Source organism: Mus caroli, unplaced genomic scaffold (assembly GCF_978045245.1).
Source record: "Mus caroli unplaced genomic scaffold, Mus_caroli_1 scaffold_9, whole genome shotgun sequence".
Taxonomy (NCBI): Eukaryota; Metazoa; Chordata; class Mammalia; order Rodentia; family Muridae; genus Mus; species Mus caroli.
Window position 1 is genome coordinate 20,379,951 of NW_028227264.1, and position 7,054 is coordinate 20,387,004.

A 7,054-nucleotide genomic window follows, 5' to 3' on the forward strand; every position below is an offset into this window, starting at 1 on the left:
GCAGCCTTATTTATAATAGCCAGAAACTGGAAATAATCCTGATGTCCCTCAACAGAGGAATGGATACAGAAAATATGGTACATTTATACAATGGAGTAATACTCAGCTATTAAAAACAATGAATTTATGAGATTAGACAAATGGATGGATCTGGAAGATATCATCTTGAATGAGGTAACCCAATCACAAAAGAACACACATGATATGCACTCACTGATAAGTGGATATTAGCCCAGAAGCTCAGAATCCTTCTTAGAAGGGGGAACAAAATACCCATGGAAGGAGTTACAGAGACAAAGTGTGGACCAGACTGAAGGAATGACCATCCAGAGACTGCCCCACTTGGGGATCTATCCCATAAACAACCACCAAACCCAGACACTATGGCAGATGCCAACAAGAGCCTTGCTGACAGGAGCCTGATATAGCTGTCTTCTGAGGGCCTCTGCCAGTGCCTGGGAAATACAGAAGTGGATGCTTGGATGGAGTACAAGGTCCCCAGTGAAGGAACTAAGAGAAAGTACCCAAGGAGCTGAAGAGGTTTGAAGCCCCACAGAAGGAACATCAATATGAACTAACCAGTAGCCCCTGAGCTTCTTGGAACTAAATCACCAATCAAAGAAAACACATGGTGGAACTTGTAGGTCTAGCTATATATGTAGCATAGGATGGCCTAGTCTGTCATCAATCGGAGGAGAGGCCTTAGGTCCTGTGAAGGTTCTATGCCCCAGTATAGGAGAATTCCAGGGCTGGGAATGGGAGTGGGTGGGTTGGGGAGCAGGGGAGGAGGGAGGGGATAGGAGATTTTTGGAGGGGAAACTAGGAAAGAGGATAACATTTGAAATGTAACTAAAGAAAATATCTAATAATTAAAAAGAAATAATACTGTGGAGATAACAATTAGTAAACTCAGAGTACAAGAAATTATGAAGAATAAATAATGTGATTTCTTCAACATGAGATTGGGAAAAAAGATATTTAGTATAGGAATCTATATATTAAAAACTTCCAATAAATACACAAATTTAATTTTAAAACAGTGATTAACTAATCATCATGTGTAGGTTGTTTCAGGTGCTGACCTTTGAAATATCTGTGAATGTCTTAAGAAAATAAAAATATGATTGTTGGCTGATAGTTCATAATATTAAGCATTAAAATTGTTGCATTGGACAGATCTTTTAAATGTCTATATCATCTATACATACATATTGCAAATATTAAGTTGAAAAATAAATAAATTGAACTGAAGTAACATGAGGTTTAATGGTAGATAGTAGAAAATTTCTTTGAAATCAAGAAAAAAATGCACCTATGTAGAGTTGTGATTGAATCTTAAATGTTACCCCCAAGCCCATATGTTGAAATTCTTATTCCCAGCTGGGTTACTATTGGAGGTGGTAGAAACCTGAGCAGTCAGGGGTGGTGTTGGGAGGATTAGCTTACTTCACAGGGGACATGGAAACCAAGTCAGGGGTGGTGTTGGGAGGATTAGCTTACTTCACAGGGGACATGGAAACCAGGTGGCCCTGCTTCTTCTCTCTGTTGGTCACATCTGGCCTGCCATGATCTGAACCATTGCATGATCCACCACAGTACATGGCCTCACCTTCAAGATCAGCATCAGCAAAGGCCCAGAGTGATGGAGTTGGGTGATATAAGCAGAAGGATCCTGTCCAGATGTATCTTATCTAATCTAAGTTGGACTACCTTTAGTATTGTAACGGCATCAGAAAACTGATTGCAATACCCAGTACTGCAATCATTTTAAATATTGCATTGACAGTATTAGATAATTGACCGAAAAATAAAAAACTAAATGTGTATCTTATTTATAGTATAGAAAGCAACATTATCATAACTTATACAAGCCCTTCTATCCCTATGAACTGAAAAGCAAAAACATAATAGGAGATTCAGTCAGCCTACTGGTTAGAAACTGACAGTCAAGTCACTAATTCCACTTCATACAAAAAAGAAAAAAAGGAGGAAGGTCCATATTACAGGCTACACCCAATTCAAAATGGCTGTTTTTTCAATACATAGGCATTAGGTGTAACAAGAATTGTACAGTACTATGTGAATATATTTTTGAAATTTTTATGAAGCATGAGGAACATTTATAGAAGAATTTACGGGTACAAAGATGTCCATTTTCCAGATGAATCTATACATTCTATATGTTCAAACGAACAGCAAACAAGTGTGAAAAAATACATATTGGTTTATTTGCATAAATTGACATGTAAGTGTAACTAGGGAAACCATGGGATTGAGTCCTCAGAAGGCACTGGCTACCCATGCACAGTAGGCTCACTTACGGGGAACTTTGACTCGGGCACCCACCCTGGGCCACTCAGAGCACAAGAGGACAACGTTAGCAGCTGCGAGCCGTCATGCGGCATCTCACTTAAAATGTCATGTGTGCTACTTGGTTTAAATTGTCACCCCTCCAGCAACCACAAACAATGCAGACACAGCAGATGTGTTTTCTATTTAGAATTAAACAGTTTATCTCAACCACTGTCATTGTTATAGGCAAAAAATAAATAAATATCCATCTTAATGTAAACTTCAAAAGGTACTTTCTGGCAACACGAGATCCTTTCAAATCCAAAGTCCTCTGAGAAAACAAGGGTCTGACCACAGATTGCTATTTTAAATTGGGATGCTGGCAGCCCTGAGAGTTGTAAAATGCAGCCTGGTCGAAGATTTTTTGGCCAGATATTACATTCAATAACTCATGTCATTGATGCTTAATGGTCCAGAACATTGAGTAAACATCATAAATGTCTTCTGTTATTAAACGTTCCCTTCAAACATGTTGTTTAACTCTTTCACTAATGTATAGAAAATACGAAACCAGAAACAGTGATTGGTCCTCACAGCCATCTTTGACTTGCCTACCTCCCAGATATTTTGGAAAACTCATGCCACCCCGACATTACAGCACCATATAGCATCTCTACCTTGAGCTCAGGCGTTCTTTCTGGAAGCTAGGCTACTTGTAAGCTTGACTGTGTTAGGTCAAGTTCAAACTACCACCCATGTATTCAAAAGACTATGACTTTGTTCTCTCTGAAGCTGGGAGGCAGCCATCCTCTGTGATAATGGCAAGAGAAATATGGGTGTTTTCTTATATGAGGTTACAAAGACTAGGAAAATGCTACTTTTCAAAGATCATTTTACAAGAATAACAATTGCTGTAGTAAAAGAAAAGCAACAATTGGTTTGTTAGTAAAAAAGAAAGCCTATTGGGCAGCCATCATCGGGTGCAGGGGGTCCAGGTCCACAAATCTTGACATGAGTGCATTTGTGCTCCTTAATCTGGAGATTCTGTTTAGCCGTTAAACCATGACTCATTTTATCCTGGACACAACCTCCGCTTTTCCCTTCTAGTTTTCTTTTCTTTTTAATCCGTAGCTAAAACATCAGCAAGACGTCTTACAGTGACATTAAAACTATTACATGTTTCCCATGGAGCTTCTCCACCCCCCTCTTTCCCCCTCCCGATTTGAGTAACTACAGTTGCTCAGCTGTGTTCCTGGGATCATACATCCTCAGAAGTGCAGAGAATTGATGAGTTTTCATGCAGCTTTCTGGTTCTATCAGGGAAGAAAAGGTTCAAACAACACAAAACAAATTCATTACATCCTGCAGTTTTATATAAAGAAGACTTCAACTCACATCTGATAACTTTGCATCCCTCTTCCACAGCTCCCAGGGTTGGCACCCTGTGAGAGGTCCTGCACTTCCCTTACGAGGTCCAATATTTCCTGTGTACACCTGCCATTGCTCTCAGTTCTGATACTTTCTAATACGATTTCTACAAGTCGCTGCTTTTGCCTTATGTCTATGACTCTCATACAATGTCTCATCCGACAATGATCCACTAAGCATCTCCTATGAAGGAAACCTGTTCTTGTCAGATGGACTTGCTAGTTGGACCCCAGCTGCTCTGTTACAGTTTTGTGTCTCTACAAACAGTACAGTTTTCTTTCTCTAAGATATATTCAGTGTTCTTTAGATGAATAAATTCCAAGTCCAAGTGGAAGACTGAAGTCCCCAAATCTCTTTTTAACTGTACTGATGCAGCAATAGATTTACTGATACTGCAAATGAATGATGTAAAGAGTATATGAGCAATGTGTTATATAAGGACAGGGACAGGAAGGAAGCAATGGAAAGTTTGCTGCTATTTCTTTCCTGAGTTGGGAAAAGTTAACATACCTAAGCACAAACCCATAAGCATTTGGATTCCTCCTGGTCCGAGATCTAACACTGCAACAGGTGACTCTACGAGAGTCCTTGAAATGCACTCAGTAAACAAACATGAACAGAAGGAAACCCATAAATTATGACTTTTCTCCAATCAAAAGCTTTCAATGGATATTTCCTTCCACTATAGAGAGAAGTATTTATGACTGAACCACCCACATCTTGGAAATATCAGTGCACTGAATCAAAGTATAAATGTACTGACATTTGGAACTGAGTGCCATTCATTGTTAAAAGAGATAACATTGATGCTTTATGAATAATAATAATATGTAAATTGATTCTTTTTCCTTACACTTATCACAATATAGCTTTATATGGAGTTTTAGAGAGGAAATATTCTAATAAGTTGTCCATTAATACTTAAAAAATAGTTTTTCCTTTCATTGAAAAATTTAGAGCCAAGTCCTAAAGAGGTCAGTAAATACTCCATTATTTGTGCATAATATTAAAATCCTCATTCCCCATGCTGTTCTTTGCAGCATATCAAATTGACACACACTCAGAAGCATTCAAGTACCAACTTCATCAAGAAATCAGCAAACACTTGTTTTTTACTCTTGACAGCAATAGAGACATCAAAGCATAAGGGATTCCATAAAGGGATGTGCGGGGAAGTGACTGGGCTAGGGACTATGGGCACTGTGTTAGAGTAGCTCTGACTTAGTCCTATAAAGGTGGGATGTTACTTGAAATTTCAGGCTAGTGAATGGCTTCTGGTTTCATTACTTGCCTGTGGAGATGTGGTTAGAAACACACTTTGGGAACCTTCATATATTTTTTGGGTAAGTGTTTTTTAAAAGGAGGGAAGCAGCAGAGGAATGACTTATGCTGAAGTGATAACCAGGACATGTGTGTCCTCAGCTCCAGGCAGAATGGCTTTTATGGCCTATGGGCGACAGATTTGCTCCATGTGTTTTCTTTATAGAAGACTTCTTTCTTCACTTAGAAAAGACAGCGGGCTAAGTCAACTTTCCATTACTATAACAAATAATACTAGATATCAAAATTATAATAAAAAATGTTTTTTCTCCAAAGGCTGTGTCCTGTTGGGTTTTCTCTGTTGCTTTGCTGTTTTTTTTAATTTTTAATATTTTTATTACATATTTTCCTCAGTTACATTTCCAATGCTATCCCAAAAGTCCCCCATAGCGCCCCCCACTTCCCTACCCACCCATTCCCATTCTTTTGGCCCTGGCATTCCCCTATATTGGGGCATATAAAGTTTGCAAGTCCAATGGGCCTCTCTTTCCAATGATGGCCGACTAGGCCATCTTTCGATACATATGCAGCTAGAGACAAGAGCTCCGGGGTTCTGGTTAGTTCATCATGTTGTTCCGACAATAAGGTTGCAGATCCCTTTAGCTCCTTGGGTACTTTCTCTAGCTTCTCCATTGGGAGCCCTGTGATACATCCAATAGCTGACTGTGAACATCCACTCTGAAGGGGCCTAGCTTTGCTGTTTTGATAAGCAGCACATTCCACGCTAGAGCAAAGCTGCCCACATTTTGGCCAGTGTACAAAAGAGAATGACAGAGTACATGTGGTGATCCCATTATCTGTCAGAGGCTATACCTCTTTAAGCTTCTATACTCTACCACCTCACTGGGAAACAAGCCTTCAAATGGGACCTTTGGGAGAACATTTCAGCTCCAATCCATAGCAGGTGCTTCTCACTTAGAATAATGGAACCATCTGAAACCTGCATTCCAAAAGGGAAATGAAGTCATGCTAAGGAAGAAGGGATGCAGTTGCTTGTGTCCTGTTGGGGACATTGGTGGTAGTTTTGGTGAGTGCTCCTCCCCATGAGAGGACCCAGATCACCAGCTACAAAGGCAAGTTCAGAGGCAGCTCAGGCTGTTTGATTTGTTTTGTTCCTTGCTAGAGATGGAAACCTCCACCAATATTACCAGGAAGAAAACCATTCTTTAGGGTGGCTTGCGACACTTAGTACTAACACAAATGGAGGGGATGTCTAGGAATAGCCATAATTACCTATATGCTGCTCAAGGAATGTACTGAGCATAGCCTTCATAGGCAACCACAGGATCTGGATCAGTTTGTTTTTGACCTACTGATATTTTACCTGAGGAACAGCTCCAGTACAAATGTAACCTTGAAATAAGCTCCTTGTTGGGGCTTCTAAGGTTTACTTTTTAAAAAGACATATTTTTATAAGTAGTGTGCATATTCAGGATGGAATTTTTGACGAATGTGTAACAGACATTATATCTGTTAATTATGCTTTAAATTTTATTCTAAATTGTGGACTTTCATTGATTAGAAGAAAAAACTCCGAGTTTGACAATTTGTGAGACAACGAACACACAAAGTTGCAAGTCCACATCTGTAATGATCCTGACTTCAGTCCCCCAATATCAAATGTTGAAAGGACCTTATGAAAGCCAAAGGAAAATATCTTAGCCGCATTTCTCAGTCAACGCTCAAGCAGTTTCACAAAGCAGACATTGTGGTCTACAAAAGAAGCAGATTACTGCTTCTCCTTAATCATGCAGAGCAATGGTTATCAACCTATGTGTCACGGCCCCTACCGGGGTCAAAAGCTCCTTTCAAAGGGGTCCCCAAGACCATTGAAACCTCAGATAATTACATTAAAATTCATGACAGTAGCAAATTTACAGTTATGAAGCAGCAATGAAATGGTTGGAGTCACCACATAAGGAAGTGTATTAAAGGGTCTCAGCATTAGGAAGATTGCAAGCTACTGCTATAGAGGAATCCAACGGAACAGATTAAGCATTGCCATCATGGCTCT